This window comes from Bos grunniens, chromosome 10 (genome assembly GCF_055505025.1).
Source record: "Bos grunniens cultivar Pamir isolate PY7600 chromosome 10, Bosgru_T2T1.0, whole genome shotgun sequence".
Classification (NCBI taxonomy): domain Eukaryota; kingdom Metazoa; phylum Chordata; class Mammalia; order Artiodactyla; family Bovidae; genus Bos; species Bos grunniens.
The window spans coordinates 83,033,684-83,046,702 of record NC_141174.1 but is presented as its reverse complement, the minus strand read 5'-3'; the positions used below and the strand labels follow the sequence as shown (position 1 = coordinate 83,046,702).

Sequence of the window (13,019 nt, the reverse complement as noted above, 5' to 3'; positions counted from 1 at the left end):
TCAGAAGTTTTATTTATTGTATGATTTGGTTTGAAGACTGTAATTATATGACTAAGGAGTTGAGTACTGGTGACTCGTCAGGGAATGGAAGTTTTAACTGCGGTGAGAAGGAGGAAGCATGTGTGAATGAGAAGGAAGGATGCTAGTTCTTCAGAAAGTAAGCATCAAGGCCCTGGTTATTACCAGAGGATAGTAGCTAAGTTTTCTACCTTGCTATTAGAGAACGATCTTTAAGCATAGAGAGCCCTTAATCGCTCCTTTAGAAACTGAATGCTTGGGATTTTTCTGATGATTCAGTGGTTACGGGATTTTTCTGATGATTCAGTGGTTAAGAATATGCCTTCCAATGCAGGCAACACAGGTACCATCCCTGGTCAAGGCACCAAGGTACCACATGCCATGGGGCAACTTAGCCTGTGTGCTGGAGAAAATGGTGCACCACAATGATAGATCCTGTGTGCCGCAACTAAGATCTGACTCAGCCAAATAAATAAGAAGAAACTGAATGCTCTATTTTCTTCTTACTCTCTTTCTTTGCTTGCAGAGAATCCCTTTAAAAAGCTTAAATAGACCTCCAATTAGATAGCTCATGGGGGGTACTTTCCTTATGGTCCAGTGACTAAGACTCAGAGGGCCTGGGTTCAATCCCTGGTCAGGGACGTAGATCCCACATGCCACAACTAAAGGACTCACATGACACAAAGAAGTTCAAAGATCCCACTTGGCACAGCTAAGACGTGGTGCCGCCAAAAAATACTAAAAAAAAAAAAAAAAAAAGTGGGGGGAATGGCTCATTAATGACCCTTTGCTACATCCCCTCTGCTCCAGATACATTACATGACAGGTGAAGGGAGAATGAGAGAGGGGAGGGGGAAACACACATGTATAGCTAGGTCAAAACAAGACAAGCATTTTCGAAAAACAGAAAAATAACAAAACCCCATGCTGTGATTGAGTTAAGCCAAAGACTTATTGGGCTCAAAGTCCAAAAGTTTGGCAGAGGTGAACAGGAAGACAGTTCCTGTGGAGTGAAAAGGAGTAAAACTGCTTCTCAAGATATGGACTAGAGCCAAATTCCCAGCTCTAGTTCAAACTAGGGACTTAAAAGAAGCTGAGGACTTCCCTAGTGGCGCAGTGGATAAGAATCTGCCTGCCAATGCAGGGGTCATGGGTTCTATCCCTGGTCCATGAAGATCCCACATGCCGCAGAGCAACTAAGCCCCTGCACCACAGTTACTGAACCTGTGCTCTACAAGCCCACGCTCTCGAGCCTGCCAGCCTCAACTACCAAGCCTGTGTACCCCAGAGCCTGTGCTCCACAACAGCAGAAACCACCACAATGAGAAGCCCATGCATCACAACTAGAGAGTAACTGGAGCAACTGGAGAAAACCCAGCCCATGCAAAACAACAAAGGCCTAATGCAGCCAAAAATGAAGAAATTAATTTTAAAGATATTTTAAGAAAAGAAAATCGGGGCTGCACTGTATTTGGAACTACAGATCCAAAGAGGTAAAAGGACACAGGTACAACCCTGCTTTACGAAGCAGTGCACTGATTCATTAACTGGGTTGTAACAGAACAGGAAATCTGAAATATCTTATGAGACCTGACCCTGTACTGGGATCTTTGGCCAAAACAAGGAAATCCCAAAACTATCAGATGGAATGAGCATACAAGAAGAAAAAGAAACAAAAAGAGCCAGGAAAATTTTTTTGGTGCCTGAAAATAGGAATTCTAACCATATAAAGAAATGTTCATTTCATTTCATTGATTATCTGCTCTGATTTTTATTAATTTTTTTCTTCAATTTACTTTGCATTTAATTCGCTGTTATTCCAGTTTCCTAAGGAGCATAGATTATTGATTTTAGATCATTTTTCTTTACTAATACATGCACTCAATGCTATAAATTTCCCTCTAAACCCTGCTTTCGCTGCACCCCACAAATTTTGGCAAGATCTATTGTTCACTGTCATTTAGTTCAAAATATTTAAAAATTTTAAGTTCTCTTGAAGTTTTTTCTTTGATCTGTGTGTTATTTAGAAGTCTATTATTTAATCTCCAAGTGCTTAGGGAATTTTCTAGTTGTCTTTCTATAGTTGAATTTTAGTTTAATTCCATTGTGATTTGAGAGCACATGCAGTATAATTTTAATACTTTTAAATTTGTTAAGGTGTGTTTGATGGCCCAGAATGTGGTCCATCTTAGTGGATATTCCACGTGAACTTAAGAAAAATTTCCTGTTGTTGCCCTGAAGTGGTCTATCACTGTCAGTTATATCCAGTTGGTTGATGGTGTCCTCATTAATGTTCTAGTTGCTAGAGCTGTCCATTTCTGATGAAGAGTGTTGAAGTTTCGTGGCAAATAGATGGGGAAACAGTGGAAATAGTGACAGATTTATTTTGGGGGCTCCAAAATCACTGCAGATAGTGACTGCAGCCATGAAATTAATTAAAAGACACTTGCTCCTTGGAAGAAAAGTTATGACCAACCTAGACATCATATTAAAAAGCAGAGACATTACTTTGCCAACAAAGGTCCATCTAGTCAAGGCTGTGGTTTTTCCAGTGGTCATGTATGGATGTGAGAGTTGGACTATAAAGAAAGCTGGCTGCCGAAGAATTGATGCTTTTGAACTGTGGTGTTGGAGAAGACTCTTCAGAGTCCCTTGGACAGCAAGGATATCCAACCAGTCCATTCTGAAGGAGATCAGTCCTGAATATTCATTGGAAGGACTGATGTTGAAGCTGAAACTCCAATACTTTGGCCACCTGATGTGAAGAACTGACTCATTGGAAAAGACCCTGATGCTGGGAAAGATTGAAGGCAGGGGGAGAAGGGGACGACAGAGGATGAGATGGTTGGATGGCATCACCGACTCAATGGACGTGAGTTTGAGTAAACTCCGGGAGCTGGTGATGGACAGGGAAACCTGGCGTACTGCAGTCCGTGGGGTCGCAAAGAGTTGGACACGACTGAGAGACTGAACTGAACTGAACTGCTGAAGTTTCCAACTATGATAATGGATTAATCTATTTGTTATTGTAGTTTTATTAGTACGTGGCTCATGTCCTGTTGTTAGGAACATACACTTTAAGGATTGATATGTATTAAGGGATTGACCATTTTGTCATTATGTAACATTCTTCTTTATCCCTTACAACCTTCCTTTTTCTAAAGTCTGCTTTGTCTGAACTTAGTAAAACTATTACTAGTTTTATTAAGGAACTATTACTAGTAGTAGTAGAAACTATTACTTCCTACTTTCATTTGATTAGTGTTAGCATGGCATATCTATCTTCATCCCTTTCTGTTCAGTTCAGTTCAGTCACTCAGTCATGTGTGACTCTTTGCAACCCCATGAACTGCAGCACGCCAGGCCTCCCTGTCCATCACCAACTCCCAGAGTCCACCCAAACCCATGTCCATTGAGTTGGTGATGCCATCCAACCATCTCATCCTCTGTCATCCCCTTCTCCTCTGCCTTCAATCTTTCCCAACATCAGGGTCTTTTCAAATGAGTCAGCTCTTCACATCAGGTGGCCAAAGTATTGGAGTTTCAGCTTCAACATCAGTCCTTCCAATGAACACCCAGGACTGATCTCCTTCAGGATGGACTGGTTGGATCTCCTTGCTGTCCAAAGGACTCTCAAGAGTCTTCTCCAACACCACAGTTCAAAAGCATCAATTCTTCCACACTCAGCTAAGGATGTCCAACTCTCACATCCATACATGACCACTGGAAAAGCCATAGCCTTGACTAGACAGACCTTTGTTGGCAAAGTAACATCTCTGCTTTTTAATATGCTGCCTAGGTTGGTCACAACTTTCCTTCCAAGGAGTAAGCGTCTTTTAATTTCATGGCTGCAATCACCATCTGCAGTGATTTTGGAGCCCAGAAAAATAAAGTCAGCCACTGTTCCTACTGTTTCCCCGTCTATTTGCCATGAAGTGATGGGACCGGATGCCATGATCTTAGTTTTCTGAACGTTGAGCTTTAAGCCAACTTTTCCACTCTCCTCTTTCACTTTTATCTATATGTGTCTTTATTTTAAATAGGCTTCTCTTAGACAACATAGAGCTGGGTCTTCTTTTTTGACTCACTCCAAAAATCTCTGTTTTCTAATTGGTATATATAGACCATTGATGTTTAAATTGATTATTGATATAATTGGATTAGTATCTACCATATTTGTCACTATTTTCTATTTGTTGCCCTTGTTCATTGTTCCTATCTTTGTCTTCCTCTCTAATTTTGTCTTTTTTGGTTCTAACTGAGCATTTTATGGACTTTCCAAGTGGCACTCATGGTAAAGAACCCACCTGCCAATGTAGAAGACCAAAGAGATGTGAGTTTGATCCCTGGGTCAGGAAGATCCCCTGGAGGAGGGCATGGCAACCCACTCCAGTATTCTTGCCTGGAGAATTCCATGGACAGAGGAGCCTCGTGGGCTACAGCCCATAGGGCTGCAAAGAGTTGGACTTGACTGAAGTGACAGCATGCGCACGCAAGAGCATTTTATGTGATTCTGTTTCTGTCTTTTCTTAGCATATTAGTTATACATCTTGTTTTTATTATTTTTTAGTGGTTATTATTTTTTTTTAGTGGTTATCTTTGACTTTGCAAAATCCATTTACAACTAATTCAACTTCCATTTTCAAATAACACTATGCCACTCACGGGTAGTGCAGGTACCTAATAATAATAACAAAAGAATCCTAACTCCTCCCTCCTGTCACTTATATCATTGCTGTCATTAATTTCACTCATACATGAGCATATATAAGTGATACATTGTTGATGTTATCATTTTAAACTATTATCTGTTAGATCAATTAAGAATAAGAAAAATGAATGTGTTTATTTTACCTTCAGTTATTCCTTCTCTTATGCTTTTCCTTTCTTTATATAAAGTTTCTGACTTGTATCATTTTCCTCCTCTCTGAAGAACTTCATTTAAAATTTCCTGCAAGACAGGTTTATTGATAACAAATTCTGTCAATGTTAGTCTGTCTGGGTAAGTCCTTATTTCCACTTCATTTTTGGAGGTAATTTCACAGGTTACAGAATTCTAGGTTGGGTTTTTTTCTCTCTCAACACTTTAAATATTTCACTCCAGTCTCTTCTTGCTTGTATGGTGTCTGATGAGAAGTCAGGTGTGATTCTTTTCTTTGCTCCTTTATTGGTAAGGTGCTTCCCCCTACCCTACCCCTGGCTTCTTTCAAGATTTTTTGGGTACCTTTGATTTTATGCAGTTGAAATACGATATGCCTAGGTGTAGTTTTTCTTTTCTTTTGGCATTTATCCTGCTTCTGATGGTCTCTGAAATTCCTGAACCTGTGGTTTGGTGTCTGACATCAATTTGGGGAAAATTCTCCATCTTATTGCTTCAAATATTCCTTTATTCCTCTTTCTTCTTTTTCCGGCATCCTGACTTCATGTATGGTACCTCTTTAGTAGGTATCCCACAGTTCATAGATATTCTGTTCCATTATTCTCAGTCTTTTTTCTCTTCGTATTTCTGTTTGGAGGTGTCTATGATATATTCTCATGTTGAGATTATTTCCTCAGCCATATCCTGTTTACTACTCAGCCCGTCAAAGACATTCTCTGTTTCTATTACTGTGTTTTTCATCTCTAGCATTTCTTTTTAAATTTTTTCTTATGATTGCAATCTCTCTGTTTACATTGCCCCTCTATTCTTGTTTGCTGTCTACTTTGTTCACTAGCACCTTAGCATATTAATCATCATTGTTTTAATATGTGTGATGATTCTAACATCCCTGTCATATCTGAGTCTAGTTTTGGTGCTTGTTTTGTCTCTCCAAACTATGTCTTTTTTCCTTTTAATATAGCTTGTGATATTTTCTTGATAGCTGGTCAGGATGTACTGGGTAAAAGGAACTGTGGTAAATAAGCCTTTAGAAATGTGGTGATAAAGTGTGGAGGAAGGGGAAGCACTCTATAGTCCTGTGATTACATCTCAGTCTTTTGTTGTGTTGTTTTTGTTGTTGTTGTTTGTTTGTTTTGTTTTGGCAGTGCCACACAGCTTGTGGGATCTCAGTTCCTCAGCTAGGGATTGAACCCACGCTGTTGGCAGTGAGAGCAGAGTCCTAACCGCTCAGCCGCCAGGGAATTCCGAGACTTCCAGTGAACCTATGCTTCCAGACTGTGAGCTTCACAAGCGGTTCTCAGTTCCCGCTTAGGTGCAATAGGCTGATCTGAACGGGCTGAAGTTGGGAATTTCACTTCCCTCACAGGTCAGAACAGGCTGGAGTTTGACATTTCCTTTCTCCCAGATTGATTAAACTCTGATAAAGCCCCAGCACTTTAGGCTCTGATCAGATAGTTTCTCCTCAGGGAAGTCCTTGTTAAGAAGAACAGAATGCTCTGGTACATTTTTTTTTAATGTATTTATTTTTAAATTGAATAACTGCTTTGCAGAATTTTTTGGTTTCTGCCAAATATCAACACGAATCAGCCATAGGTATATATATATATGTCCTCTCCCTCTTGAACCTCCCTCCCATATCCCTCCCCATCCCACCCCTCTAGGTTGTTACAGATCCTCTGTTTGAGTTCCCTGAGTCATACAGAAAATTCCCATTGGCTGTCTATTTTACATATGGTAATGTAAGTTTCCATGTTACTCTCTCCATACATCTCACCCTCTTCTTCCTCCCCCCAGCCCTGCATGTCCATAAGTCTGTTCTTTCTGTCTGTTTCTCCATTGCTGCCCTGCAAATAAATTTATCAGTACCATCTTTCTAGATTCCATATATGTGCATTAGTGTGTGATATTTATCTTTCTCTTTCTGACTTACTTCACACTGTGTAATAGGCTCTAGGTTCACCCACCTCATTAGAACTAACTCAGATGAGTTACTTTTTATGGCTGAGTAATCTTCCATTGAATGTATGTACCACAGCTTCTTTACCCATTCATCTGTTGATGGACATCTAGGTTGCTTCCATGTTCTAGCTATTGTTAAATAGTGCTTCAGTGAACACTGGGGTACATGTGTCTTTTTCAATTTTGGTTTCCTCAAGGTATATGCCTCGTAGTGGGATTGCTGGGTCATATGGTGGTTTTATTCCTAGTTTTTTAAGGAATCTCCATACTGTCTTCCACAGTAGCTGTATCAATTTAAATGGTTCCTTTTCTCTTCTCATGGGCCAGAAGTATGGGATTCTCTAATATTCACTGCAAGAAACTGGTTAAGTTGCTGGACGTAGAAGTCACTAAAGTGTGAGGACTTCTCTATGACTGGGTCCCATTGTCTATTTTTTCTTTCTTTACTCATGGTTAATGATTTATTACAAAGGATAATAAAGGACAGGAATGGATAGCCAGATAAAAAGTTACCCTAAGACGAGGTCCCGAGAATAGGGGTTTCTGTCCCTATGGACTTCGGAGTGCATCACCCTCCCAGTATGTGGGTATGTTTTTTTAAATTGATGTATAGTTGACTTACAACATTATATAGATTTCAGATGTACAACATGGTGATTCACAATTTTTAAAGTTCATAGTTATTTTAAATGTTGGCTATATTTCCTGGCTATATTGCTGTGCAATATATCCCTGTACCTTATTTACTTTGTACATTATAGTTTGTAAGGGGGCCATAGTTTTTAATCTCTCAGACTTGTTCACACTGAACCTTCCAGTGCAGATTTTCCTACTCTGGTACTAATTTCTGCAGACGTTTCTGTTCTAGTAAGTTTTAATTTCCTATTTTTGCCTTTCTGACTCTCCAGTTCTGCAGGGTCACAGTTTGCTTTAGGATCTGAGAGTTGTTGATTTTTTTCAGTTTGTTTAGCTTTTCTACTTGTTGTTATAATGGAGTGACAACTTTCAAGCTCCTTGCATGCCAGACTGGAAACCAGAAGTCCAGTCTTTCTCTTTTACCTTTCTAATTTTCAAGCAATCAAGAAACATCACCTATGGACTTCCCTGGCAGTCCAGTGGTTAAGACTCTGCGCTTCCCCTGCAGCGGACAAGGCTTCCATCCCTGATCAGGAAATGAAGATCCTGCATGCCACATGGTGCAGCCAAAAAGAATCATATTTTTAAAAAAGAAAAGAAACAGCACCTAATCATTATGATGTTCCAGGCACTGATGTTGAGCATACACAGCTGAATAGGCTGTGTCCCTGCTGCTGAAGGACATTGTAGACCAGAAGGAGATACAGACAGACCAGTTGCAAAACAATGTGATGAAGGTTACGAAAGGACAAGTACAAAGTGCTGTAGGAGCACAAATTCTGGGATTGAGGGCTGGGTTCAGAGAAAGCTCCTCTCAAAAGTTAAGAGTAGAATGACTTTTAAAATTTATTTTAAAAGTTTTTATTGAAGCACAGTTGCTTTAAAATATTGTATTACTTTCTACTGTACAGTAAAGTGAATTAGCTATATGTGTACATATAGCCCCTCTTTTTTTGGATTTCCTTTCCATTATAGGTCACCACAGAGCACTGAGAAGAGTTCCCTGTGCTATATAATAGGCTCTTATTAGTTATCTATTTTATAAGACAAGAGTGACTCTTGACTAAAGTTAATAAAGATAGGCTGGGAAGTGCGATAGGTACCACGTGCAAGGTAGCTAACATTTGCGCCAAGTGCAAATGAAGGACCATGTTGGGTTAGGAAACGGCAAGAAGAATAAAATGATTTGGAGCACAAGGTGAGAAGGAGGGGAGAGTGAGCCTAGACGTCACTAGGTCATTTTGCTCCACGGCAGGAAGGACCGTGTCCAGCAGGAAACAGATGGCTTTGCTCAAACTGAGTCTAAAAGACTTAAGGGATTATTTACAAGGACCCCTAGGACTGAAAAAGATTTTGGAAAACCATCAGTGAGAAGAGTCATTACCACCCCTAAGACTGATCATGTAAATGAAAGGAACACGTGACCAGAATAGAAAAGGGTGACTCTATGGAGAGGACTAGCCTATCAGGAATTCTCCTTAGGGAAAGGGACATAGACAACCCTCATAGTACCCTGTTAAGGAGAGAACCAGTGAAAAAACACATTGATCTCTACACCTCTGATCTTCTGCCCATGCCCGCCATTGGTCAAACTTCATCAGAGGCTGGATGGAAAGAAAAGCCCAAATTGGTCAGTTCTTTGAACAATGATGGGGAGCAGATCTGGAGGGGCATGTGGAAGATCACCAACAAATCACTGCACCTCCCAGTACCTGACACAATACCTCACACAAATGAGTGATTGGATGACTGAATGAGGTTGAATAGTGAGCAGAAACTCCATCTTGTTGGGTTTCACTGATTCATGCTAACATAATTTTACTTCATAGCAGTGGGGAACAATCAGAGAATTTAAGCAAAAGAGAGACACAATCAGATTTGCATTAACAACATCAATCTTGGTAAATCTGTGGAGAACAAACTGAAGGAGAGCAAACTTGGTAGCAGAGAGACCAGGCACAAGGCCGTTGCAGAAATCCAGGACTGACATGACATATCCTGCTAAGTTGCTTCAGTCGTGTCCGACTCTGTGTGACCCCATAGACGGCAGCCCACCAGGCTCCCCCGTCCCTGGGATTCTCCAGGCAAGAACACTGGAGTGGGTTGCCATTTCCTTCTCCAGTGCATAAAAGTGAAAAGTGTAAGTGAAGTCGATGAGTCGTGTCGGACTCCTAGCGACCCCACGGACTGCAGCCCACCAGGCTCCTCTGTCCATGGGATTTTCCAGGCAAGAGTACTGGAGTGGGGTGCCATTGCCTTCTCCATGACATATCCTAAAGGAGTGGAAACAAAAATACAATGTGGGCTTGAGAACATTAAAGAGGTAGAATTGGCATAACACATTGTCATTGACTGGTGGTAGGTAATAAAAGGGTATGGGAGTCTTCCCTAGTGTGGTGCAGTGGCTAAGACTGAGTAGGGAGTCTTCCCTAGTGTGGTGCAGTGGCTAAGACTGAGTTCCCAATGCAGGGGAACTGGTTTCAAACCCTGGTCAAGGAAACTAGATTTTGCATGCTGCAACTAAAGATCCCACATGCTGCCAATGAAGGCTGAAGATCCTGCGTGCTGCAACTAAGATCCTGTGCAGCCAAATAAAAAGAAGAATAATAAATATTTTAAAGAAGAAAAGGGTACAGGATGGGGGTTCAGGATGGAAAGAGGATGACTCCATTTCTTAAAGACCTCTTAGGTGTTGATGTGTCTGTGAGAAACCTGGGGTCAGCGTGCAGATTGCTGTAGGAGTCTGGAGTTCAACAGAGACCTGGGTGGGAGTCTTGGATTGGATCAGATCTGGCAGATGAGACAGACACAGTACCCATGCTTCGTGTTCTGACTCTGGCTGTTTCTGTCCCCTAGGTGGGGGAGGGGCGGGGAAGGGTGTTGGGAGAGGGTTAAGTTCTATGGCAGTTGGCTATAGCAGTGAGCCAGGAGCCAGGATGGAGAGAAGAGAAGGAAATGAAAGGGCCCTCCAGAGCATTTACAACATCGGCAGAATGAGCCACCCAACCTACAGGGTGTGTGAGTGTCTGCATGTGTGCTCAGCTGTGTCTGACTGACTGTGACCCCATGGACTGTAGCCCACCAGGCCCTTCTGTCTACAGGATTTTCTAGGCAATAATATTGGGATGGGTTGCCATTACAGAGGGGGGAAAGCCTTTTGTGAGCCAGGTAGGGGTTGAAGTCCTTTCTGAGGCAGCAGCTTGTGTGTGTCATGGGGCAAGTGTCAAGGTAGGAGAGGCAAAACTCCATTTTTTAAAAACTGGGGAGAGGTGAAATGGAATATTTTTTTAAATTAACACAATATTGAATGGGGGATTTTTGCTGAAATAAATGCCTGAGGCAGGCGATTTGTTAGGGAAGTGAATGTTGAAAGGTCTCCAGTCAATAAAGTTCAGGTCAGGAAAGATGTATTAATACATCTCCGGTCAATAAATTGTTAAAATTGAAAAAGGGTTGTGGGAGGCTGGGGCCAGAGGAGAAAAATACCCTGAAGTGTGGAGGGAGGAGGACTTACCTCCAGCCCAAGTCAGGGCTTGACTTTTCTGTGGTTGGAGATGGAGACGCCTGGGTTGAGATTCCTTCCATGATGTCTTCCTCTCTTCCACACCACAGCCAATTCTGCCCCGTTTGCACCGCTTTTCTTCCATACCGCCCTACCTGCGCCGGTTCGTGCAGAAAAGCCGCAGCTGCATTCGCCATCTTTGTGCTTGCTCATCGGGCTTCAACTTCGTCCTGCTGCTCTGCTTGTCCCCTTTACACTGGGTGCAGTTCGTGGTGCTGAAGGACAGGCAGAAGCTCTTGGCGGGGCTCTGGACCTTATGCCACCATGATCTCTGCTGGGGCAACGCTTTGAAGGCCCCCTGTGAGTACTTTCCAGATTCCAGCCCCCTCCTTTGGTACACCCACCCTGTCAGATCCCCCCACCGCTCACCACTCTCTTTTCTCCCGGCAACCCTGACCCACACCCCCTCACTGATTCACCAGCATGTATGGACAGCGCCTGCAAGCACGGCACCCTTGTGTGAGTTTGTCTCATCCAAGCTTCCTCAACGACTTAGAAGCCAAAGCCCCTTTATTATTGGAAGCTAATGCCTGCTGACCTTTGCACTTACAACTTCCATCAGAAAAAGAAATATTGGTCATTCTATGCCTTTATATGAGAGTTACCTCATACCATGCCTCTTAAGGTTATGGTTCTAATTTCAGCCTTTCCCTCCTTGTGGAGTAAATTATTTCTTTCCTCGTTAAAGGAATTCCACATGTCAATGAGGAGGTCGAAAGAGGGTCCTTATGGGTGCCTGTGAAGCACCGCCCCCCCCAACTTGGGGGCTCCTTACTCTGACTCCGTTGCATGTAAGACAAGCCCTGATTCCATCGTCCTTTGTTCCTCACCCCTTCCCAAGACCCTGTTCAGCCTTCTGTAAGGCAGGTGTCCTTCATTCCAGTCAAGCCTCTCCTTTTCCCCTTCCCCTGGCAGACTACCTCCAGTTCTCCAGGGCCTTCTTCCTCATCTCTGCCTTCACCATCCTCATTATTATTATATGGCTCAGCATCTCTCTCACCAAAGGGCCAGGAGACAAAACCTACATAGATCTGGGCATATCCATCTTCTGTTTCATTTCAGGTACAACACGATGAGGTTGGAAAAGTTTGTCCCTAGAGTCCTGGCATTTCTTCCCTTCCCAGTGCCATCTCCCCTTCTTTTATCAAGTCATTCCCAGCCTTACATGATACTGCTATCATAAGACCCTTGTCTCTTCCCAAAGGGAAGACAGTTTTCAATAAACTTTTACTCCAGACAGGGCTATTACCTCTGAAAGAGGGGACCCAGAAAAGATGATGCTTAATCCAATGGAAACATTTCTAAGGATTATCTGTGGGACGATAGGAGAGATAAAGGCTGGAGGTCCTTCTGGCACCTGGAAAATTACCATGTAGCAACTTGCTACTTGTTCTGTCTATATTATCTATAGGCTCCACCTTGACAACTTTACTCCAGTCAAAGCAGAAGGCCTTTGCCAAATGGGTCTTCCCATGACCACTACCATGTAATAGGTCTCCATGGCATAATTGAGGCAGTTGAGGGTGAAGGCAAGTGCAGAGAGAGGGAAGAGGGTGGAGGCAGAAGGAGGGCTATCACAGGTAGTAATAGCTTTCATTCTGATCCCAGGCACCTGCCTACTCTTCTGCCTCATCTTTTTCCTGCTGCAAGTGAAATTGTATAGTAAGAATGTCTTGGAACCCCGTTTCCTGGTAGTCTACCACATCAATTGGTTGGGCAGTATCCTCTACATGATGATTGGTGAGTTAAAGCTCTTGTTAGGTAGGGAATGCACAGAAAATGCAACTTTACGTGATTGCTCTTCTATCTCCTTTTCCCTTTCTTTGGGTTGTTTGGTATATTAGAATCTCATAATTTGGAAGGGTTCTACAAGTGTCATTTTCATGTCAATGAACAGTCCTAAAGCTAGCGCTTCCAATTTATCTAAAGCATTTTTTCCAATAATGATACCTGACCCTGAACAGA

General features: G+C 42.3%; 1 pseudogene; it reads left to right on the top strand.

The window, feature by feature from the left end:
• The first annotated feature begins 10,428 nt into the window (after positions 1-10,428).
• On the top strand, positions 10,429-12,130 carry LOC147365218 (transmembrane protein 202 pseudogene; annotated as a pseudogene).
• The last annotated feature ends 889 nt before the right edge of the window (positions 12,131-13,019 follow it).